We start from the raw sequence: 26,317 nt of genomic DNA on the forward strand, positions 1-26,317 counted from the left end.
AACCTTCCTCACCTTTTAATTGCAGCACAAATCCAGCCTGGTTATTGTTTAAATATTTTCTCTCTCAAAGGCCGCCTTGCCCCTGAAATCAGGTCACCGTGTTGCCTCTCTTTACGGGAATCAAATTGCCCAGTGGGAACATTCACAGAGCCCCCATGCTGTGTGCCTGTCTCAGGAGGACAAAGCTGAACAGAGAGAGAAGACAGCCGACTGAGAATCAGAGAGAGATGGAGTGCGGGGGGCCTTGGCAGTTCAGAGCCGAAGAACCTCGTCAATAATCTGCGGGAGTCCCAGGGGCCACCCCCGACACCTCGGGCTCCAGGACTCCTCTTCCCGTCACTGCTGTGCTCATTGCCATCTCGTAACAAAAGCGCCAGCGCTTCATCTTTTCTCTTCCTCTTAGTTTCTTAGGGTGACAGCTGATGTGCCGGGCATCCCTCCCTGCCTCATGAGGACACCTGCAGGCTGCCTCAGCCCCTGCCCTTCTCTGCCTTAGACCACATCCCTGTCTGTCACCAAGTGTCCCAGCTCCTGTGCACCGCAGTTTACTTTTCTCCCGGCCATTTCTCCCTAAATACCAAGTTTAAGAAAGAGGCTTTCAGTCCTTTGAAGTGCTAAGTGCCCTCATCTGAATCTCCTGGCTCCTTCAGCCACATCTAACACTTGTCAAAACACAAACATGAAGTGCCACCTGGCTGAGAATGTTCCAGATGTGGCAGACAGTTTCCAGGCATCTGCTTCTGGCCACCACTCCCTCCAGCTGGAGGTCAGCCCACTCTGCAGGAATCCTTGCAGGTGAGGGGGTGTCCAACTATGGGGTTGGCAGTGAGGGTGAGACGGTGGCCTGGGGTACCCTCAGGGATGGCCCCTGGACTCTGCTGACCACTTTCTCTCATCAGTGGACAAAGTTCCTCTCATTTCTTGAAGAGGAAGAGGAGAAAGGAAGAAGGAAATGGGCAGGTGTGTTCTGAGAATTAACTCCTTTTCTATCTGTTTACACAGTCACCTTGCTTAAAGATTCTAAAATTTCCATGTGGAAAACTCTGTGTTCACCTAAGAATCCACAGATCGAATTTATCTGAGTGAATGCAGCATTATTACCACCCCAAGAATTCCTTCAATATCCACAGAAAGTTCTGGGCCAGTTTCATAACTTGAGATCAAATACCTACCTTCTTTTAAACCCTTACTTTTATCTAACTCGATTTCTTGATGTCTGTTAGAAAGAGTTGGGCCCATTTATATGGCCCTTCAAAAGAATTAAATATTTAGTGGGTTACCACATAGAATTAAGTCTCTGGAAAGACCATGGGCATTAAATTATTTCAGGTGCTGCATTCAGAACAAAGCGAGTATTTCAAGATCTGAAAGCTGCAAATGAATTTTTGGTACAAAGACTGAAAAAAATCAGCCATTTGGAGATAGTCTGCTAAACCGTGAGATCTGGAAGAATTTAGGTTGTGCAGAGGTTGTAAACTTGAATGACCTCAGGGAGGTGACCAAAGTGGAAAGTGGCTGGGGACGAGACAATAGGCGATGGTGGTGACGCGGTGGACTGAGTGGTGCAGGCCCTGCCTATGGCAGTCGGATTCAGTTTGTGCGAACAGGTCACAATAGCCAAGGGAGGGGCTCTGCAGGCTGTCTACCTGACAGTGCAACCCACCATTTACAGGCCAACGAACAGGGACCAGGGTCATCCTGTGACGTGCCCAGGATCACCCAGATCATCAATGAGAGCCAGCTAGAACCCGGGCCTTCTGAGTCCAGGCCCAGAGCACTTCCCATCACCACTTCAAGTTGCAACAGGTGGAAAATGGCCATTGAAGGTTTGTGTATGCCCCCCCTACCCCTCTTCTCAAACTCTACGTCATCTGAGCCTCTTACTCTCTCATGTGTAAAATGGGAATAACACTTTTTACCCATTAGGTTGGCACAAGGATTAAGTGAAATAACATGTGTTTAAATAAATCCTCACAATAATTGGAATACAGTAGATAGCAAACTTTCCTCCTCTCCCTCCCTCTTGCCTCTCCTCCCTTCTGCCCGTGCTTCCTGTCTCCTCTCTTCCCATTATCTCTTCCTCTCCTGTCCTCTCCTGTTCTCTCCTCTGCTCTCCTAGTTTCTCTTCACTTTGTCTTACCTGATTTTGGAGCTCTAGAGAGAGCAGAATAGCATCTGAACGTCACAGATATTCACAAATTTAGAGGGAAAGGACTAGTGTGAAGTGACCCATAGTGACTAGGGGACATACCGTAGGCAGCAGAGGCACGCATCCTCCTGTCATTGAGCTACTTCCCTTCAGGGCAGCCTCAAACGGGCTTTCTGGCAATGGTAATAGGTTATCCTGAACACATTCGCAACAAGCCTGGCAGGGTCTGTGGAACAGTCTGCCGACTCCGTGCACAGATGATTAAAGCATTTGTGAACTGAAGACTCAGCCTTGGCCTTGCGAGCACCATGCCCCATGCTGTTGCCGTTTTTCTCATTTCTGATGCTAGGTCTTGCTGTTTGACCCTGGAAGGAAAACAAGCGGAAGACTGTCTGTGGCCGGCTGTGGCAGGCGCAGGGATGCCAGCCCCCGCCTTGGGGAGAGCCCAGCAGAACCGGGGCCAGGGCAGCTCTGATGTGGCACAGCTCTTCCCGCTGTCCTACGCAGCTGCCCTGGAGCACCAAGTGGGGGTGTGGGCAGGCACCCCTGGCTCTCCCAGGGGTGGACCGCCTCTGCAGACTGCTGCTGCTGAGCAGCCTGCTGCATCTGGTGCTTGGTTGTCTGATCCCAGACCTCTCTGGTTTGTTCCTTTATGAGAACATGGTCGTGGGAGCAGTGGGGGCTGTGGTTGGCTGACGCTCGTGTCCTGGAGGGGAAAGCGATGTCACACTGCTTTCTTGTCCATTCTCTCTCCTTTCTGAAAAATGCTAATTTCAACCTCAGTATTATATACTTTTGCCGAAAGTCATGATAAAAATTGTAGGGAACTACTCAAAATAATAATAATTAAAAATATGTATTTATGTAGTGCTTTCATCTGGCAGTGCTTTACAAACCTACGTCAACCAATCTAACACTTCTTTGAGGCAGCTCCTGTCATTTCATGGTTTTCCTTTACATCTCAGGAAACTGACTCGCAGAGGGTTAGGTATGGCCTGCGGTCACATGCCTGACTAATGGTGGAATCCCAGTTGGAACCTGTGTCCTTCGGCTGCAGAACCTTAAGCACAACACTACACTGCCTCCCCAGTGACATCAGAGAAATGGGAGTGTGCGCTTGCTGTGCCCACTGTTTATACTCTGCGGGTCATAGCTGTCCTTATTCCAAAGGCCTCATACCTATGACGAGCTGTGGCATCCTGCCTCTCTGCCTGCCCCAGGTGGCTCTCCTTCCCGTTCTTGCCTCAGAGTCCTTCTCAAGGCAGCACGCCAGTTGCCTCTATAAAACGGTTGCAGTTCTCACCGAGTTGAAACGTATTTCCACTGTTCTCAGAAATTACCATTGCCAAGCTCTGACCTGCTTATTTGAGGGAAGTTTGAAATATTCTTCCTGAACTTGCTGATTAGAACAACTACACTTGACCGCATATGTTGGCAATGGTACTTTTACAAGCGTGTGTGTCTGGGTCTCAGCGTGCATGTATTTTCTCCTGGAGTCTCCAAAGGGGCTTTGCCCTTCAGAAAGTGCCTGCTCCCAGGTCCCTTAGGGTGGCGTCCCTCCAGGAGACTTCATCCTTTCAGCATGTGCTTGTGGAAACATGCACCAGACACCCTGCCAGGTTCCCAGTGATGACGTAGTCCCCAGGTCCCTGAGAAAGTCTCCACTGTGAGCAATCAATATACTGGGATGCCAAATGGGAGGGTGCATCTGAGTTGAGTCAGACCTTGTTCTGGGTTTAATCTGGGGCTATTGGCAGGAAAGAATTCATCACTGGAGCTTTCGATTTGGAGGACTCTTAATATATGAAATTCTGAGTCCCACCATCAAGAAAAGTTTTAATTTGGCCTCACAACCACAGCACCAAATCGATCCTTCCTGACTCCTTTGATGCTCTCGCCTCTCTACTCTTTCTTTTTCTTCTTTTTTTTTCCCCTTGCCATCTGTCACCCCCTTTGCCCAGACTTACCTTTGGTTTTTTTCTATCCCTTCCTTCCAACTTCTTCTCTTTTCCACATAGTTAGAAAGAAAACCACGTGCAGATGGGAAACTCTTTATTTTATTGCTTTTCATGGCTATAAGGTATGTGAATAATTTTATGTTTATTTGCATTTACAAAAATGATGAAGATGGGGCAAGTCTAGGAGAATATTTTGGTAGTGGGAGAGAGACAGGTAAACAGAGTCTGTAGAAATTCTATTTACAAAATAGACATTTTTCAAATTTTAATAAGGGAATACATTTTCTATTCTTAGGTTCAAAGGTAAATAAGGACCAGATGTAGTAATATTTGCCAGTTTTTACATTTATTAAAAGCCAGGATAGACAGGGATAATAGCATAACTCAATATTTATGATGCAGCAGCTTCTACATAAATATTAAAATGAGGCAGTTATCATCAGAACTATTTGTTGTTTATATTTGCTTTCAAATTTTAATGAACACAAATGCTACTTATGTGGTAAAGTTCAATGCCTGAAAAAAATAACTCATTTATCCATTAATGAATCCAGCCATAGAACAGTCATGCAAAAAAGTCATTTTTAACTGAATAATAATTTGAGGAGACGTCAAAAAAAACTTCCCCTTCTGGGAAGATGGAAGAGACATACTTTCATCTATTCCTCTTGCTAATTGCAACTAAAACCTGTGGACGTTGTATGTGAAACAAACAAAAACACTGCAAGGTGGAGAGAAGGCAGACTGGCTAGGGACCCCAGGAACTGAGGAATGACATGTCAGTGAGTTTCCTGGATTTCCTTTTGGCCTCATGTGTCCCAAACTGGATACAAGAATAACCTGGAAACACCAATGGGGGCAGTCCAAAAAAGCCCCAAGAAAAGCCAAAGCACGAGGAAAGGGGTGGCCCAGCCTAACCAAACAGAAACGTTGATACAGTAAATGTTCTACTCCTGACACACAACACAGAAAACCTGTGGGCCCCGCCTCCTGTCAGCAAAGGCTGAAGGTGGGTATCTAGACTTCTGTCCTCACAAGGCTGTAGCAAGATGCCCCAATCCCTCCAGCTCTAATTGCATCAGACAAGGCCAAGGGGCGCTGAAACTTTCATCCCACTGGGTGATAATGAATGTCCCCCTTACATACACACACTTGCTTCTCTGTGGTAATGACCCAACCCCACTGCACGCAATCAGTGGAGACTTCTTGGGGAGCCGTGACCCCACCCAGCAGTAGGCATGTACCCATTCCCTGTTCTCTGGGTTGTTGTCAGAGGAGGCCCGCTGGAGCATTAGGACTTTCACCACCACTCAGCAGTAACACGTCTCTTCCTCCAGCCCTCTTAGATGTCAGTGGAGGACATGTGGGAAGCAGTAAACAGGTGCCTCTGTCCTTCCCAAACAGCCTGGTATCAACAGACGCCTAGGGGAACCGGAACTCCCACCCTTCCCAGCAGTAAAAAGGAGCCCCTTCTCTCCTAGATATTAACGGGGCCAAGTGGGGAACTTGGACTTCCACACCCACCTAGCAGAAATGAGGTTTTGCTCCCCTTCGCTCATCAGAGTAGTGTCAGAGGAGGCTATCCAAATAAAAAAATTTGAATAAGAAGAGTCTTATTATGTTACAATATTAAAAAATTTCCAAGTTTCAGTCTAAGATCACTTGTCATAACAAGTACTAAAAAGATTACAAATTGAAAGAGAAAATAAAATCAACTTTTTCTAATGCAGAGATGATACACATGTTAAAATTATTTGTCCAGGCTTTTGAAACAACCATCATAAAAAACGCTTTAATAAGGAATTCCAAACATGCTTGAAATAAATAAAAAACAGAAAGTCTTAGCAAAAACATAGAAGATGTGAAGGAGAATCAAACAGATATTTTAGAATCAAAAACTATAATAACTGAAATAAAAAAACTCAATGGATGGAGTTTAATAACTTCAACAGCAGATGAAGCGGACAGAGGGAAGAGACTATTGACCTTGAAGATAGATACATAAATATTACTCAAGCTGAAAAACAGAAAATAAACTAGAAAAAAAATCTAGAGTCTCAGGGACATGTGCAACTATAATAAAAGATCTAACATTTGTGTTGTTGAAGTCCCAAAAGAGAAATAGTCAACACTATTAGATTTTGATAAGTTAAATAGATAGTAAAATCTAAAGCAACCACTAAAAATACTTCTGCAAAGCAATATGCTCAAAAACACTACAGATAAATCAAAATGTAATTTTAAAAAATGTTTAAGTAATCCACTGGAAGGCAGGAAAAAGAAGAGAGGAATAAAACAGAGAACAAACAAAAAATGGAAGAGCTAAGCTTTACCATATGAATAAATACATTAAATATAAATGATCTAAATACACAAATTAGAGGCAGAAGTTGGCATACTGAGTAAAACATAACGCAACTTAATATAATAATATATAGAGGTTGAATTATAGGGATGGAAAAGATACACCATGAAAACTTTGATCAAAGGAAAGTATGAATGGATAGAATAATAATCAGCTATGTAGATTTCAGAGTAAAGAAATTTACCAAGGAGAGGGACATTACATAATGATTAAAATAATTAAATATCAATCCACCAAGACCATATAGTAATATTACATGTATATGTACCCAAAAACAGAGCTGCACAATGCACTTGCATAATTACAGTTGAAAACTTCAAAGCCTGCTCTCAGTAATGGATAGGACTAGAAAGAAAATCAGCTATGACGTAGAATAACTCAACAGAGCACTCCATACAACAATAGCAGAACACATATAGTTTTCACGTGCCCATGGCACATGTAAAAGGTAAACTGGCAATAAAACACACCTCAAGAATTTGAAAGAACTAAAATCTTAAGGAAGTCTGTTCTTTGCCCTCAAGGAAATCAAACTAAAAGTCAGTAACAGAAGATAACATAAAAATTTCCCAAGGCCTGGAACCTAACGACACATGTCAAATAATGCACAGATCAAAGAAGAACGCTCAAAGGAAGTTTAAATAACCTGTAGAATTAAAGAAAATTAAAATACAACACATCAAAATTTGTGGGAAACAGATAAAGCACTGCTGAGAGGGAAATAGATGGTATTAGTGATTACATTCAAAAGGAGGAAAAGTCTCAATAGACTAAGCTCCGACCTCAAGAATCTAGAAAAAGAAGAGCAGAATAAACCTAAAACAGGCAGAGGAATGGAAATACTAAAGATGAGAGCAGAAATAAATGAAATTGAAGACAGAAAGACAATGGGAAAATTAATGAAACAATGCTGGTTCTTTAAAAAGATCAAGACAGGAGACAAGATAAACATACAACATATGGCCTTGCTGAACTTATTTATTAGTTCTAAAAGTGTTTTTTTACATCCCATCAGATATTATATGTTGGCCATCCTGTATTCTGAAAATAGGAACAATTTTATTTCATTCTTTCTGATTTGTTTGCATTTTATTCCTTTTCTTGCCTTATTGTGCTGGCTAGACTCCTGGTATAATTTTTTTTATTGAAATATATTGACATACAATATTATATTAGTTTCAGGTGTATAAGATAGTGATTTGATATTTATATACATTGTGAAATGCTTACCAGGATAAGTCTAGTTACCTTCTGTTACCATTCAGTTATTACAATATTATTGACTATATTTCATACACTGTATTCCATCCTCATGACCTATTTATTTTATAGCTGGAAATTTGTACCTCTTAATCCCCTTCATGTATTTTATCCATGCCCCCATTGGTAGCCACCAGTTTGTTTCCTATATCTATGAGTCTGTTCCTGCTTTGTTTTGTTTTTTAGATTCTGCATATACGTGAAATCATACAGTATTTGTCTTTCTCTGTCTGACTTATTTCACTTAGCGTAAGTCCATGTTGTTGTTGCAAATAACAAGATCTAGTTCTTTTTTATGGCCAAATAATATTCCAATGTATATATATACCACATCTTCTGTATCCATCTATCTCTCATTGGAAACAGGTTGCTTTCATATCTTGGCTATTATAAATAATGCCACAATAAACAGGGGTGCACATGCGTTTTTGAATTCGTGTTTTCATTATCTTTGGATAAATACCCAGAAGCGGATTGCTAGATCATGTGGTAGTTTTATTTTTAATTTTTTTTGAGGAATCTCCATACTGTTTTACATAGTGGCTGCACCAATTTATGTTCCCACCAAGAGTGCACACAAGGGTTTCTTTTTCTCCACATTCTCACCAACAATTGTTATTTTTTGTCTTTCTGATAATAGCCATTTTGACAGGTGTGAGGTGATATCTCATCATGGGTTTGATCTGCATTTCCTTGATGATTAGTGACGTTGAACATGTTTTCATGTGCCTCTTGGTCATCTGTGTATCTTCTTTAGAAAAATGTCTATTCAGGTCATCTGCCTATGTTTTAATTGGATGGGCTTTTTTGATATTAAGCTTTGTGAGTTCTTTATATATTTTGGATAATTAACCCCTAATTGGATATATCACTTGTGAATATCTTCTCCCATTTGGTAGATTGCCTTTTCATTTTGCTGATGGTTTCTTTAGTTGTGCAAAGGCTTTTTAATTTGATGTAGTCCCGTTTGTTTATTTTTGCTTTTGTCACCCTTGCTTGAGGAGACTGGTCTAAAAAATGTGTTAGAAATAGCTTACTGCCTTTGTTTTCTTCTAGGAGTTTTATTGTTTTAGTTCTTTAACCCATTTTGAATTTATGTTTGTATATGGTGTAAGATAGTGATCCAGTTTCATTTTTTTGTGTGTAGCTGTCCAGTTTTTCCAACACCATTTATTGAAGAGGCTGTCTTTTCCCCATTGTGTATTCTTTGTCATAGACTAATTGACCATATATGCATGTGTTTATTTCTGGGTTCCTTATTCTGTTCCATTGATCTATGTGTCTGTTTTTGTGCCAGTACCATTCTGTTTTGATTACTATGGCTTTGCAGTATAGCTTGAAATCAGGAATTGTGATACCTCCAGTTTTATTCTTCTTTCTCAAGATTCCTCTGGCTATCTTTCCTTTGGAAAGATATATTCCTTTGGAGTCTTTCATAGGCCTCCAAATTTTTTGTTCTAGTTCTGTGAAAAATGCTGTTGGTATTTTGATAGGGGTTTCATTGAATCTGTAGATTAGTTTGTGTATTATGGACATCTTAACAATATTACTTCTTCCAGTCCATGGGCACAGTATATCTTTCTATTTTACTTGTGTCATATTCAATTTCCTTCATCAACGTCTTATATTTTTCAGAGTACAGGTCTTTCATTTCCTTGGCTAAATTTATTCCTAGGTATTCTATTCTTTTTGATGCAATTGTAAATAGGATTGTTTTCTTTCTTTCTTTTTTTTCTTTTTTGAGGAAGATTAGCCCTGAGCTAACTGCTGCAAATCCTCCTCTTTTTTCTGAGGAAGACTGGCCCTGAGGCAACATCCGTGTACATCTTCCTCTACTTTATATGTGGGACACCTACCACAGCATGGCTTGCCAAGTGGTGCCATGTCTGCTCCTGGGATCCGAACCAGCGAACCCTGGGCTGCCAAAGTGGAACGTGTGCACTTAACCGCTGTGCCACCGTGCTAGCCCCAAGATTGTTTTCTTAATATCTCTTTCTGATCACTTGTTATTAGTGTATAGATATGTGACAGATTTCTGTATATTAATTTTGTACCCTGCAACTTTACTAAATTTATTCATTCCAGTAATTTTTTGATGGACTCTTTAGGGTTTTCTCTATATAGTATCATGTCATCTGCAAATGGTGACAGTTCTACTTCTTCCTTTCCAATTTGGATGCCTTTTATTTCTTTTTCTTGCCTAATTGCTCTGGCGAGGACTTCAATTACTGTATTGAATCAAAGTGGTGAGAGTGCTCATCCTTGTTTTGTTCCTGTTCTTAGAGGAAAATCTTTCAGGTTTTCACCATTGAGTATGATGTTAGCCGTGGCTTTGTCATATATGACCTTTATTATGTTGAAGTACATTCCCTCTATTACCACTTTGTTGAGAGGTTTTATCATAAATGTATGTTGAATTTTGTGAGGTGCTTTTTCCGCATCTATTGAGATGATCGTATGATTTTTATCCTTTGTTTTCTTGATGTGGTGTGTCACATTGACTGATTTGTGTATGTTAAACCATCCTTGCATCCTGGAATAAATCCCACTTGGTCATTGTGTATGATCATTTTAATGTATTGTTGAATTCATGTTGCTAATGTTTTGTTTAGGATTTTTGCATCTATGTTCTTCAGGGATATTGGCCTGCAATTTTCTTTTTTTGTAGTGTCTTTGAGTGGTTTTGGTATCAGGGCCATCCTGGCCTTTTAAAACGATTTTGGAAATGTCCCTTCTTCTTCTATTTTGTGGAATAATTTGAGAAGGATAGGTATTAAATCTTCTTTAAATGTTTGGTAGAATTCACCTGTGAAGCCATCTGGTCCTGGACTTCTGTTTGTTGGGAATTTTTGATTACTGAATCAATTTCATTACTAGTAATCAGTCTATTCAGATTTTCTATTTTGACAAGATTCAGTGTTGAAAGATTGTCTGTTTCTTGGAATTGATCCATTTCTTCTAGGTTGTCCAATTTGTTGGTGTATAATTGTTTGCAGTAGTGTCTTATGATCCTTTGTATATCTGCAGTATCAGTTGTAGGTTCTCCTCTTTCACTTCTGATTTTAATTAGAGTCATGCACCACAAAATATTTTTGTCAACAATGGACTGTATTTACAATAATTAATAAGATTTGTACCATATAGCCTCGATGTGTAGTAGGCTATATCATCTAGGTTTGTGTAAACACACTCTATGATGTTCACACAATAACAAAATTGACTAATGACACATTACTCAGACCTTATCCCCATAGTTAAGTGACACATGACTGTATTTGAGCCCTGTCTCTTTTTTTCTTGATGTGTCCGGCTAAAGGTTTTTTGATTTTCTTTATGTTTTCAAAGAAGATGCTCTTAATTTCATTGATATTTTCTATTGAGTTTTTAGTCTCTATTTGATTTATTTCTGCTTTGGTCTTTATTATTTTCTTCCTTCTACTAACTTTGGGCTTTTTTTGTTCTTCTTTTTCTAGTTCCTTTGGTTGTAAAGTTAGTTTGAGATTTTTCTTGTTTTTTGAGGTAGGCCTGTATCACTATGAACTTCCCTCCTAGACCTGCTTTTGCTGTGTCCCAAAGATTTTGGAACATTGTGTTTCCATTTTCATTTGTCTCAAGGTATTTTTTTTTTTTAATTTCTCTTTTGATTTCTTCATTGACCCATTGATTGTTTAATAGAATGTTGTTTAGTTTCCCTGCATTTGCTTTTTCCAGTTTTCTTCTTGTAATTGATTTCTAGTTTCATACCATTGTGGTTGGAAAAGATGCTTGATATGATTTCAATCTTCTTAAATGTATTGAGACTTGTTTTGTGGCCTGACATGTGATCTATCCTAGAGAATGCTCCACATATGCTTGAGAAGAATGTGTATTCTGCTGTATTTGCATAGATGTTCTGTATATATCTATTAAGGCCATCTGGTCTAATGTGTCGGTTAAGGTCAATGTTTTCTTATTGATTTTCTGTCTGGATGATCTATCCATTGGTGTAAGTGGGGGGTTAAAGTCCCCTTCTATTATTGTATTGCTGTCAATTTATCCCTTTATGTCTGTTAATATTTGCTTTATATGTTTAGGTGCTTCTATGTTGGGTGCATAAATATTTACAAATGTTATATACTCTTGTTGGATTGACCCCAGCATCATTATGTAATGCCCTTCTTTGTCTTTCGTTACAGTCTTTATTTTAAAGTCTATTTTGTCTGATAGTATAACTGTCCCAGTTGTCTTTTTATTTTCTGTTGCATGGAATGTCTTTTTCCTTCCCTTCATTTTCAGTTTGTGTGTGTCTTTAGATTTGAAGTCAGTCTCTTGTGGGCACTATATAAATGGGTCTTGTTTTATTTATCCATTTAGCCAACCTATGTCTTTTGATTGGAAAATTTAGTCTATTTACATTTAAAGTAATTATTATAGGTATGTACTTATGGCCATTTTGTTAATTGTTTTATGACTGTTTTGTAGTTCTTCTCTTCTTCTCTTTCCCTCTTTTCTTGTGGTTTGATGGATTTCTTTAGTGTTTGCTTGAATTTCTTACTCATTTTCCTGTGTGTATTTGCTATAAGTTTTTCCTTTGTGGTTACCATGAGGTTCACATATAATATTCTGTGTATATAAAAGTCTCTTTCATTGATAGCAATTTAAATTTGAACACATTCCCAAGTTTTACATTTTTACTCCCCCTCAAACTTTTGTATATATATATATTTGTTTTGCAGGGAAAGATTCTCTCTGAGCTAACATCTGTTGCCAATCTTCCGCTCTCTCTTTTTTTCTCCCCAAAGACCCAGTGCATAATTATATACCTTAGTTGTAAGTCCTTCTAGTTCTTCTATGTGACTTGCCACCACAGCATGGCAACTGACAGACATGTAGTGTGGTTCCACAACTGGAGAATGAACCCAGGCCACCAAAGTGGTGACAGTGCCAAACTTTAACCACTAGACCATCAGGGCTGCCTCTCTGTATTTTTGATCATATATTTTACATCTGCTTATTTTATATATCCCTTATCTAATTACTGTGATTTTACTTAATTTTACTACTTTTGTTTTTTAACCTTTATACCTGCTTTATGAGTGATTAATCTACTACATTTAACTTTTCCAGTGAGATTTTTACTTTCATATGTTTTCTTGTTATTAATTAGTGTCCTTTCTTTTTAGCTTAGAGAAGTCCCTTAATTATTTCTTATAAGTCCTGTTTAGTTATGGTGAACTCCTTTAGCTTTCTCTTATCTGGGAAACTCTTAATCTCTCCTTCAATTATGAATGTAACTTTGTTGGGAGAGAATTCTTGGTTGGAAATTTTTTCCTTTCAGTGCTTTGAATATATCATGCTACTCCCTTCTGACCTGTAAAGTTTCTGCTGAAAAATCTGCTGATAGTCTTATGGAGTTTCTTTTGTATGTAACGAGTTGCTTTTCTCTTGCTGCTTTTAAGATTCTCTCTTTATCCTTAACTTTTATCATTTTAATTATAATGTCTTGGTGTGGATCTCATTGGGTTTATCTTATTTGGAACTTTATGAGCTTTCTGAATCTGAATGTCTTTTTCCTTCCAGATTAGAGATATTTTCAGCCATTATTTCTTCAAATAATTTTTCTGGCCTTTTCTCTCTCTCTTCTCCCTCTGGGGCCCCTATAATGTGAACGTTATCTTGCTTGATGTTGTCCCAGAGGTCTCTTAAGGTGTTCATACTCTTTTTGATTCTTTTTACATTTTGCTGCTCTATCTGGGTGTTTTGCATTGCTTTGTCTTCCAGCTCATTGACTTGTGCTTCCATTTCATCCATTCTGCTGTTTAATTCCTCTAGTGTGTTTTTCAGTTCAGTTAAATTCTATTTGGTACTTTCTTACATTTCCTCTCTCTTTGTTGAAGTTCTCACTGTGTTCATCCATTCTTCCCTCAAGTTCAGTGAGATTTATGACCATTACCTTTAACACTTTACCAGGTAGGTTGCTTATCTCAACTTCATTAAGGTCTTTTTCTGTGGATATGTCATGTTCTTTCATCTGGAATGTGTTTCTTTGTTTCTTAATTTTGCTTATCTCTTTGAATTTATCTCTATGTATTATCTGAAATGGCTACCTCCCCCTATCTTGAAGGAGTGGACTTGGGTAGGAGATGTTCCATGTGGCGCAGAAGCACAATCTCTCCTGGCTGCTGCCAGGTACTCAATGTACACCCCTCGTGTGGACTACATGTCCTTGCTGGCTGTGGTAGGGCCATGCCTGTGGTGCAGGGTAAGTGGGGCTCAGAGAGCTCCCCTGGCCCAGTTGTGGCTCTGGTGTTGTACAGGCAGAACAGGGCTTGGGGTACTTGGCTGGCCCATTTGGGGCTTGGGTGATGTGCAGGGTGGGAACAATGCAGGGTGCTCGTCCAGCCGGGTAATGGCACATGGTGGGAGGAGCATGCCCATTGGTGCTTGCAGGCTAGAGGAAGAGCACCAAAAATAGCACCCATCAGTTCATCACCAGTATGTTAGGATGAGATTAGAAAAATGGCATCTACCAGCACTTCTGTCCCCAGATAAAGTCCCAGCAGGTTCCTTACTCCAGCAGCCACTTTAAGATTAGTAAATGGGTCTCCCTCTCTTATAGTCTTGGTAATTTTTAAACTGTTGCTTTTGTGCTGGATCTCAGGGTGGGTGGGTCTGTGCACAAGCCCTTTAAGAACAGTTTTCTGTTCCTAATAGTTTTATGGTTGTCCTTGTCTTAATCCCTGTTGATTTTGAAAATCAGATGTTTTGGGGGTTTGTCTTTGCAGTGCTGGGCCCGAGGGTTGGGATGCCTGATACGGGGCACAGTCCCTTCACTCCTTGAGGGAGAGTTCCATATTTTGGGGGTACATTCTGATTGTGATCACGGTGCCAGGGGTAGGATCCTGGGTGAGGCCTTGTCTCTACTTCTCCTAGCCTTCTCAATGAGTCTCCTTTATCTGTTGTGGAGGCATTGTTCATCTAGTTCTCAGGTCCTTTTCAGAGGAAAATTATTCCATATATAGCTATAAATTTGCCATGTCTGTGGGAGGGGTGAGTTCAGGGTTTTTCTACACTGCCATCTTGAATTCACCTCTGAATCCTGGTACAAGGTTGAACAGCAGTGATGGCTCAGACATTCTTGCCTTGTTAGCAGTCTCCTGGGGAAAGCATTGAGTCTTTTGCCACTAAGTATTATGTTAGCTTTAGATTTTAAAAACATGTTTATCAAGATGAGGAAGCCCTTTATACCTATTTTTCTGAGAGTTTATAGCACACACGTGTTGGATTTGTCAAATACTTTTTCTGCAACAATAGAAATGATCATGTGGTTTTTCTTATTTAGCCTGTTAATATGGTGGATTACATTGATTGACCTTTGAATGCTGAACAACCCTTGCATTTTGCTGGAATAAACTTCGTCATAGTGTATACTTTAAAAATTCAGTATTCAAAAGAAAAACCCAGAGCCAGCCCTGATGGCCCAGTTGTTAAAGCTCTGTGCTCTCACCACTTCAGTGGCCCAGGTTCATTTCCTGGTTGTGGAACCACACCACCCATCTGTCAGTTGCCAGGCTGTGGCAGCAGCTCACATAGAAGAATTAGAAGGACTTACAACTATGATATGCAACTATGTTCTGGGGCTTTGGGGACAAGAAAAAAAGAGAGGAAGATTGGCAACAGATGTTAGCTCAGAGTGAATTTTTCCCAGCAAAACCCCCCCCAAATCCCCAGACAACCCAATTATGAAATGTGATAAAGTCATGAAGAGTCATTTCACCAAAGAGGATAAACAGATGAAAAATCAGCACATGAAAAGATGTTCGGTATCTTTAGCCATTAGAGAAATGTAAATAAATATCACAATGAGGTATAACTACACACCTGTTAGAACAGCTAAAATAAAAAGAGTGAAAATATCAACTGCTGGTGAGGATGCAGAGAAACTGGGTCTCTCACATTGCTGATATAATGTAAAATGTAAAATAGTACAGCCACTCTGGAAAACTGGATGTTTATTTAAAAGCTAAAATACATTTACTAAATGACCCAGCAATTGCACTTCTGGGCATTTGTTCCAGAGAAATGAGAGTTTATGTCCGTACAAAACAGTGTACATGATTGTTCCTAATAGCTTTATTTGTAACATCCCCAAGCTAGAAACAACCAAAATGTCCCTCAACAAGTGAATGTTTAAATAAACTGCGGTAGTTTATATTATGGAATACTACTCAGCAATAAAAAGGAACAAACTATTGGTATAGACAACAACTTGGGCAGATCTCCAGAGCGTTTTGCTGAGATAAAAAAGCCAAGGTCAAAGGTTCTCTGTATAATTCTATTACATAATGTTCTTGCAATGACAACATTATAGAGATGAAAAACAGATCAGCAGTTTTTAGGATTTCGGGCTAGTGAGGGCAAAGGCTGGATATGACTGCAAAGAGGAAACAGGATGGTGGTGATGGAATAGTTTTGCATCCTGCTTGTGGTCACACGAGTACCACATGCTTATGTGATCAAATGACATAGAATTATACATACGTGTTGTACCAATATCAATTTCCTGGTTCTGACATTATATAATTATGTGAAATGCAGCCATTGGGGGAAAATAGGTGAGGGGTACATGGGGTGTTTTTGTGCTATCTTTCCAATTTTCTGTGACTATAATTATTGCAGAATAAAGGTGAAAGAAGTATATAAAAAAGCAAAATGCAAAACAAAACAACAGAAAAAACTGTTTAAAGCCCTTCAAAATAAAAGACAAGTAGAAATTCTATACATGAAATCGCTCTATTTTTTCATCTGGCATTATGACCGCAAGTTCTAACCGAGACTCAGAATGGCTGAAGAATTGAATGAATGAATGATAGATGGGAGAATTATGCATTTTGTAATTTGCTGCTTTTTTCTTTCAGGTTCTGAGCATTTATCTTTCATATAATGTCTGCTCAAGTTTGATTTCACGGCGGCTATCGCTACCAAACCATTCTATGGAGACCGCTCAGAGAGAGGCGAGGATCCCAGCAGCCTCTGGCTAAGCGCTCTAAGGGAACTTCCAGAAATGAGATGCACAGAAACCGATCAAACACATTTGGCACTACACGTACAGAATAAGGGATCTGAAAACTATCGCTATCTGGTCATTGCTTTATCTAAAGAGACCGAGATGCTGTTGGCTTCCGAAACACACTCACATTAAAAAGTCTTTTTAAGATGCAGCTTTAAGGCAAGGCTTCTTCTTTTATTCCCATTTCTTCATAAAGACTCTAAAGTCTCGAATTTGCTGATCGTTTTTGCACCTATACCAGCTCGGCCATATCTGAGAACAGTAGCTGCAGCCCAACTTTCCCACCTTTTGAGAGGTAGCAAATGATTCCTGAGCAACACCACATCTTCTTAAAATCGTGCCCCCTGGCTTTCCATACAGAACCTTCTCTCACGGTGCCAGCCACATGCCTGTCCGTTCATCCGCACGTGGGTACACTCAGCAAACAGGCAGCTGACTCTGTGTCCAGTACCACCTCTCCACTGTGTAAATGAAAGAAGCAAGTTCTAGAAGGTCGTGCATTCACATTCTAGCACAGGCAGCAAGCTTTTCCAAATGGGACTCAGGATCTAGTCCCAACCTGTGCTTTTAAAAATGCAATAGGTTCTTCTACCTGATCAAATAAAATTAGCGCTCACGGCTGCTGTCATATATAACGTTCAGCATGGAAGGGAGAAGAAGAGGAAGACGAAAAGCAATTAGCATTGCCAGCCTCTGTTGTAATGATTGTTATTGACAAGGTGGAGCTACTAAGACGAGACAACCTCCACGAGAGTTAACCCTACTCAGACTAGCCAGTGCAGACTCTAAAAGATTATTGTCATTATCAAGGACACGTCATACTTAGGAATATATCTGTGCCACTGAAAGAGATATGGCATCCTTAAATTACCGGGTAACGTAGATAAAGAGTTGGCGTTCTGCCAAGGTAAAAGTTGTAAAACTGGATTGATTTTTGCTACAGCTTGCTAAGGGTTCCCCGGAGCCGGGATGCAATGTTCAAATATAATAATTGATAGCCTGAAAAAATATTTCTGATAAGTGTGCAGAGGTAATGCAGAGCCCTGCCGGAGACGAAGCCGGCCTCTGTGCTTCAGTGAACCCTACACCCAGGTGACCCGGACGTCGACCTCCCGTGCGGCTCCCGCCCTCGCTGCCCCACCGCCACCCCCGCGCTGCTGTCGCCTCTGCCGGCCTTGCCTGCAGCCTCCTCCAGCTGTAGGGAAAAATGGTCTTGGCCTTCAAATAGGGGCATTTGTTAAATGCTGTTGTAGAAAAGTAATTATCCAACAATCAGACCTGTATGTGTGTGGGGAAATTGCATCGGTTAATACCACCTTGGTAATCCCAGGGGGCGGAGGGGTTCCCGTTAATCTGACCCCTTTTCAGTCTCGCCTTGGTGAACTGACCACCCCAAGCTGTGAGTGTGTGTGTCTAAATTGCTCCGAATTCAATTGAACACATTAAAATTTAAAAAGGATTTAACTGAAAATTTTCAATAGCTTCTGAGAAGGGGATAATTTATTAGCTTGGAGTAAATTAAAATCTCAAGCAGGGGTAAAGACTTCGAAGATTGCTTTAATACATTTTTATATGCTTTCAAAAGAAATGTTCTTTTAAATGGTCCAAAAATCAGCTAATTTTGTCCTATTTAGCAAATTACCTCCTAAGGCCACAATGTTGAAAAACTTAACTTTTTGTTTTTAAGAGAAAAATAGAGGAGGGGCGAAAAAAATCGCACACCTTCCACAGGAGACAACCAAACCTTAAATTGCTGTGTCTTTTATATGCCACAGTTAGGGCTTTTTTTTTTTGTCTTTCTTATTTTAAAAGTCAGTGAAACATTTGCGTTACCTTCTGCCAGGCCACACGGGGACCTTTTTTCCACGTGGTGATTGTAGGCAGAGGAGAGTGTAAGGTTAACGCGGGGGCATTGGAAGGCGGAGTCCGCGTGCGCGGTGGGGAGAATTTATACCTTTATTTCAGGCCCCCTTCACCTGTAGAGCAACAGGGCCAGGAAGGTGAATTGAACTTGTCGCCCTGTTCAGCCCAGAGGCTGTCCCTGTCCTGCCGGGAGATTGCTTGCTCTGAATTATCTGTGTTACAAAAGACTGCTTCCCAGCTCCAGCTGACATTCTAAGGCTGAGGGAGGAAGATTTGTTTTTTCCTCCTCTCTTTCTTTCCATTGCTTTTTTTTTTTTGGTTTCTGATGATAAACAATATTTTGTGGTTTGTATTTTGGAGAATTTTCTTCATGTGCTGTGTGCAGCTTCTGGCTTGTGGTCCACTGGGGCCTGTTTCTCCTTCTCCTCTGACTGGAAGGATGAGGCATTGAGAGGGACTTCCCTTTTCCAAGGAGTGCCTCTACTGTGGAAGCACCATGGAGCAAGCTGCTGACATTTGGGGGCACTTTAGATATGGGTCGGTTTGGAGGCATAGCTATGATCATTTTAGAGGCGGCAGTCTTTAGAGCCAAACTGAGTCTTGTGAATATATACACATTCTCTCTCTCACTCTATTCTCTCTCTCTCATCTGTATACCTATCTACCTACCCATCTATGTCTATATCTTCATCTGACTAAAGACAAGACAGAGGTGATAAAGTGGAAATAAAGAAAATGAAGAAGAAATAAAAGAAGTGTGAACTAGCTGGCCTGGCCTGTTCTTTCTAATCAAGAATCAATTACTTAAGTGCCAAGCCTCTATTTTGGATACGTGTCAGACAGAGCCCTGGAGGACAAGAAATAAAAACATATACTCTGCACAGCTATTGACTCCCCCATTCTTACTGCCCAGTCTAGCAGTACCTGCTTCAATCCCGGGGGGGGCGGTCCCACCAAGAAGATAAAAAATAGTCCTCAGGATTTGGGGCCAATCTGAGGTCTGAAATTTTTACCCAGTGGAAACACGTAAAATAGCTTTTATGGTTGTTGAGTCAAAGGGCAGTTGATAATTTACATGCTTAGAGGGAAGAAGAAGAAGAAGTGACATGGATTTCAAGCTTAACAAACTCTTCTTAATGTTTTGACAGCTCAGAATATGAGAGGTCTTATTTGTGAAAATTATCCAATTCTCCTTAAATGCCAGGGATTTACTTATAAAGAATGATGATTACTCTCAGAGTTTGTTGATTCTCTTTATGCCTATGTTTTCCAGTTCATTAGTATCTGCTATCTTTTTATTTATTCCTTCTATTTTCTTTGGATTTATTCTTTTATTTTTTTAACTTTTTCTAACTTCTCAAGTCAAACTCATTCTTTTTTTAATTGCAATTACTGGCTTATATGGATATTTTATACTGTCTAATGTTTTCTATTTTCAATGAGTTTCCTTTGCTTATTTTTTCCCTTCTTTGATTTTATTATTTTGAAAGCATTTATTTATGTTATCCTCTTACCTCCTTTCTGGACTGGAAAGCTTCAGGTCCTGGAAATCCTGGTTCTGCAATACCCTTATTTTTTTTTTAACTTTTCATTGAGATTATGATAGTTTGCTTGTGAAATTTTCAGTCGTACATTATTGTTTGTCAGTCATGTGGTAGGTGCACCAATTCACTGTCTGTGCCCACCCCCCACCCTCCATTTCCCTGATAGCCAATAATCTGTTCTCTTTGTCTACATGTTTAACTTCCACATATGAGTGGAGTCATACAGAGATTGTCTTTCTCTATCTGGTTTATTTCACTTAACATAATACCCTCAAGGTCCATCCATGTTGTTGTGAATGGGACGATTTTATCCTTTTTTATAGCTGAGTGGTATTCTATTGTATGCATATATCATATCTTCTTTATCCACTTATCAGTTGATGGGCACTTATGTTTCTTCCACATCTTGGCTATTGTAAATAATGCTGCAATGAACATAGGGGTGCAAGGGAGTTTTGGAATTGCTGATTTCAAGTTCTTTGGATAGATACCCAGTAGTGGGATGGCTGGGTCATATAATACTCTTATTCTTTAACAACATTTTTGTTGTGAAAAAGTCTAAGTTTACTCTCTCCCAGAGAAACAGAACATTTTAGCTCTTATCTCCCTGTCTCCTATCTTCCACGTTATTGTTGAGTAGTACTTTGAATCTTTGTTTTATTTTTTTATTTTTTCCTGCTTTATCTCCCCAAACCTCCCTGTACACAGTTGTATATCTTTGTTGCATGTGCTTCTGGTTGTGGGATGTGGGACGCCGCCTCAACGTGGCCTGACGAGTGGTGCCATGTCTGCGCCCAGGATCCGAACCCTGGGCTGCTGCAGCGGAGTGCGCGAATTTGACCGCTCTGCCACGGAGCCGGCCCCGTGAATCTTTGCTTTTAAACTCTTCCAACTTAGGTATATTTTTAATTTTTATGTCAGTTTCATTTATATTTACTTATATATTTTCTAATTTCTCTAAGCATCAATACTTCCTAGAGTTCACTTTTTTCTTCTGCATTCAGTTTCCTTCAAATGTGTTCTTCACTGTTTCTTGAGTAAGAGTCTGTGAGTGCTATACTCTCTAAAGATCCATCAGAAGATATTTTTATTTTCCTCCCACTTGTAAATAGTAGTTTCGTGGTGTGTAGATTGACAAGTTATTCTACTTTCTTTTGGCCTTTCTTATAGATGATGAGATGCCTGGGGTCAGCAGATTGGGTTTCCTTTGTGAGTAATGTCTCTTTTCTTTCTAATTACTTTTGAGATTTTCTCTTTGTTTCCAAGTTTTCTAATTTTATTCAGATAGGTCTAAGTGTGAATTTGTTTTTATTTGCTTGGGAATTGGGGCATTTCTATAATTTGAGCCCTTACAGTTTTCTTCAATTCTGGAAAATTATCAATTATTTTCTCTTCAAATATAATTGGTGAAATCTTTATTCAATGAATATGGGCATTATCTCTGTTGTTTAACTCCTTTTTAATTTTATCTCTTTATTTTAATTTTTTGGGGGCTGCATTCTGAGTGACTTTCTTAAATTTGTTTTCCAGCTCATTAATTCTTTTGTCAGCTATGTCTACTATGCTATTTAACACAGTCACTGTTTTAAAATACATTAACAGCTACAATTTTAGTTTTGAGAAATTTTTAAAAGTTTGTTATTAAAAATGTTTTTTAAATCTCTTGTTCTTTGATTATGATGTATGTCTTTTAAAATTTTTTATTAATTTTTAACACATTTATTTTCTAGTCTTTTTCTTAATGTTCAGTTATTGGGGGTCCTAATTTTGTACCTATGATAATACTTTTTTTCTTGTGTGCTTTCATGAGGTCTTTGTGTTTTCTTCTATGTGTGTGTGGAGGGGGTCCATATGGCCCTTGGGTTGTGCAATTGTCCCTACAAAGCAGTTTTCATTCAGATTTCTTGTGATTTCATATGAAAATTTATATGTTAAAATAAATAATTTTATATAAATAAATTTATATAAAATTTATATTAGAAATTTATAAATAAATTTATATGTTAAATTTATAAGTCAAAATTTATATGTTAGTTTCTCAGTTTGGGGCTTCCATAGCACATAGATAATAATATAAATTTGGACCTTACATATACTCACGGCATAAGCCTAAGGTTTTAATTTCCTCCCCGAGATGTTTTCTCTCCCATAGCTGAAGGCACATGGGAGGTTGCATTGCTGTTTCTCCAGGTTGGTGAATGGGATTTTTAATTCTTCTTTTCATGGCCTACGTAGCACTCCATGACTCCAGGCTTTAAAAAAATGGCTCGTTTCAGCTCTCCACCTTGCTCACATAAGAGGTTTCTTCACCTGTCCCAGGGTGGGTGTTAAAGTCCCTGTTCTGAGCCCTAAGGTCTGTATCTGGAAATATACTCCAGGGAGCAGTGATGGAGTCTGCTCTAGGTTTGCAGGAGCTCCCAGTTTCTTGTACTTGGAAAGTTCCTTTTACTCTTTTGAATTTGCCCATGTATTAGAAATCATTATATCTTTTGGAACACATTTACATGTTTAGATGAGGAGGGGACTTCTCCACATCAGCTGGGTCTACCATGTTGCTAAAGTCTCACACAGATGCTATGTGATGGTCATTGAAAAATTTTTTTAAGTTAAAAAGAGTTTCTTATCTTCCAAAATGTTGAGAAGAATAGCTGTATCTGATGAAGAACTCTTGTGTGATTTTAAGCAAGGGAATGACATAGCTGTTGCTTTTTATTAATGATTCAGCAGTTATGCACATATCCACATTTGTCAAGCATTTAAAATGTGCCAGGCATCACCCTAAGCACTTTATTGCAATAACTACTTTAATCCTCACCAAACCCTTTGGTGTGGAGACTATCATTAACTCCATGTGGGCACACCGGTTTTGCTGATGAGGAAACCCAATTAGAGGGTAGGTAACTTGTCCAAGGTAACCTGATTAGGAAGTCTTGCCATCAGATTTAAACCTAAACAGTCTGCTGACAGAGTCTGTGCTATAGGTATAGAAATGATGATGATTAATTGTAGTAATAATAATTGTTGTTAACATTTATTAAGTGCAACTATATTCCAAGAAATTGTTGAAAAGCATTTTATAAATTAACTGATTTGCATCATCACAACAATCCTATGAGCCAGTTATTATTCTGTGAAGCAAGAAAACCCCTGAGACACGAGCTGAAAGTCACATAGCTGGTAAATGGTGGATTTGGGTTTTGAACCAGGAAGTCGCATTCTAGAGCTCACCTTGCTGACTCATCTTCGGTGTTGGGGAAGGATGAAAGACTAGTTAGCTGGATGCTCTAGCAGTCCAGTAAGGAAATAACCATGGTTTGAGCTGAAGCGGTGATAATGAGAATGGGGGGGGGGGATAATGAGGGGCAGATAGGACAGCCCTGGAGGAGCTGAAACAACACTATTTGGCTTCACGTGGATCCAGGACAAGAAAAGCCTATGGGTCAGGGAGGACCTGAGGATCACTTCCTGCCCTCCGTCTTGGGTTGGATCGTAGTTCCTTTACCCAAAGTGAATAAGAACAATTTGGACACAAACATATGTTTTGCTCTATAAAAGAAACATGAGCCTGAAAAGTTTTGTTCGATTCATCTATTATTTCAATAACATTTAATCGAGGATTGTCAATTAAATAATTCAGGAACATCTGTGGTTGCTTTTTGTAAAAGGAGCTTTCTGCAAAGTGAGTGCTTACCCTTCTACATGTAAGAAAATATTCATGTTTAGTTTACTTAAAGTGAAAGTCACCTCACTGCTGTTTTATCTAACATATTCTCATTTGATTTTATGTTTTCCAGGAATGTAAAATTCGGTGACAATTTAACAAGTTATTTGCAAAATGCATGATCATGCCTGTCTTGAATAGTAGGTTTGCTGTCCTTTTTACATGAAGGTGAGTCTCCTCTTCCACCACCAGGCACTCACAGAGGGGTTGATTTCCTGGAATCAGGGCAGATTTGCAGCAATCTATCCAGACTCTTTTGCATGGCTCCTCCTCCTGACCATAGATTTACATTTTCAAGACAGGTGGCCTGTGTTGGGAGTAGTCTGGGGACGTGAATGAGACAAAAGCTAAGTGGCCCACATGGGCACTGAACCCCTAACCTTCGCCTCATTAGCACGAAGCTCCGACCATCTGAGCTTACCCACCACAGACTAATGATGTGTGCGTGGAGACACAGCCACATCAATCACATTTTCCGAAGCAAAAACTCACTACCCTGAGAGTAACCGGAAGAACCATCCACATAGATCTCATCACTGGAGGAAGGCAAGCTGCCCTAATGGATAGCTGAAGGCTTCTTTTCTACAAGCCATTTATTCATCATCCTTATGTCCTAAAAAGACTTAAAGAGTCTAGGAATTCACATTAGTTAGTTCACACTTTTAAGAATGTACCTCTTCTTCCAGGTTGCTCTAGCCAGCATCCATGGAACTTGTGATTCTGATACCTCACATAATAAAGCTTTGAAAGTCCCTCAGCTAGGAATTCTTAGTCTGTTCTCATAGATAGATGGTTAGTGGTTATGCCTCAGTTCTCAGAGGATCTTTAAGCTCCCGAAATTTTATGTAAAAAAAAGAATGCGTGTATGTATGTGCACAAGTGCATATTTTTTTCTTTAGAGAATATTCATAGTTTTTATTTTATTTATTTATTTTTTTAAAGAGTGGCACCTGAGCTAACAACTGTTGCCAATCTTCTTCTTCTTCTTTTTTTTTTCTGCTTTATCTCCTCAAACCCTCCCGCACATAGTTGTATATCTTAGTTGCAGGTCCTTCCAGTTGTGGGATGTGGGATGCCACCTCAATGTGGCCTGATGAGCGGTGCCATGTCCGTGCCCAGGATCTGAACCCTGGGCCGCTGCAGCGGAGCACAAGAACTTAACCACTCGGCCACGGAGCTGGCCTGTATTCGTAGTTTTTAAGAGACTCTTAGAGGTATCTGTGACTCAAAGCCTATGATCTGAGGCCTTCAATCAAGAAAGAAACTAAAGGGAAAAAATATTTACCATAAAACCTACGCTAGGTAAGAGGCCACTTGTCCTATTATTTTTAACAATGGACAGAAGAGGAGGTTCATGCCATAGGACACCTATAAGACTATCTGATTGCCTGAGGTTGCAGGTGTACATCTGTTGCAGAAGCAACTACGTTACCTGTAGAATGTATGAGCTATCGTACCTCCTACCAGCCCGCAGTGGGGAAATTTGATGAGAGTTTGTACCTTGGCAATAAAACTCCAGAACCCCGTATGAAAGATCATGAGGAGTTAGCGGGAATTGCTTGCTGGCTGTGTTCTGGTTTATTGAAAGCTGTTGCTAATGTTAGCCAAAGAAGTTTACCTGGAAAGGGAGGACAAGGGGAACTAATCCATAGACTGCCACTTTCCTCTGATACATATTCTGGAGGATTCCCAGAGGGACTGAAGGGTTAGAATAAGTAAATGACTTGGCATCAGAATAGAGAGAAAGGCTATGCTGGAGGAGAATAAGAATAAGAATGGAAATGAGAACAGTTCTGCTTCGAGCAAGTTTGCACCTGGAGGGGTCTGTGCCCAAGATATCCATCATTTCATGTATCCTGACAGCAGCCCCGAGACACAGTCCTATGCTATTATTGCTCTTCTTACAAGTGGCAGCAAGTGACTTTAAGAGGGGTTTAAGTAAATGACCTAGGGTCATGCAGTCATAGGTCCTGGTGTCAGGATTTGAACCTAGCCTGGCCTACTCCATAGCCTGTACCCTAAGCTAAGGGTCAGCAAATTGTGGCCTACAGACCAGCTGCAGCCTCCTGCCTATTTTTTTTAATAAAATTTTATTGGAACCTAGCCACTCTCATTTGTTTATGTGTGGTCTATGTCTGTGTTTGTGCTCCAAAGGCAGAGGTGAGTGGTTGTGACAGAGGCTATGTGATCCACACAGGAGTGAGGCCCAGAGGAAAATGAAGATGCAGGGCCTCACGTTCATAAATTATTAAGAATTCAAAAAGGGTGGCATTTGGGCTGGCCCCATAGTGTAGTGGTTGAGTTGGGCACATTCTGTTTCGGTTTGGCGAGTTCAGATCCTGGGTGCAGGTGTACACCACTTGTCAGCCATGCTGCGGCCACCCACATATGAAAACTAGAGGAAGATT

At 39.9% G+C, this 26,317-nt stretch overlaps 1 long non-coding RNA gene across 1 annotated transcript; it reads left to right on the top strand.

The window, feature by feature from the left end:
• The first annotated feature begins 1,656 nt into the window (after positions 1-1,656).
• Positions 1,657-16,932, top strand: LOC139075670 (uncharacterized). Its single transcript, XR_011526281.1, has 2 exons — positions 1,657-1,826; positions 16,630-16,932. It is a non-coding gene; the product is annotated as an uncharacterized lncRNA (long non-coding RNA).
• The last annotated feature ends 9,385 nt before the right edge of the window (positions 16,933-26,317 follow it).

This window comes from Equus przewalskii, chromosome 14 (assembly GCF_037783145.1).
Source record: "Equus przewalskii isolate Varuska chromosome 14, EquPr2, whole genome shotgun sequence".
Lineage (NCBI taxonomy): Eukaryota > Metazoa > Chordata > Mammalia > Perissodactyla > Equidae > Equus > Equus przewalskii.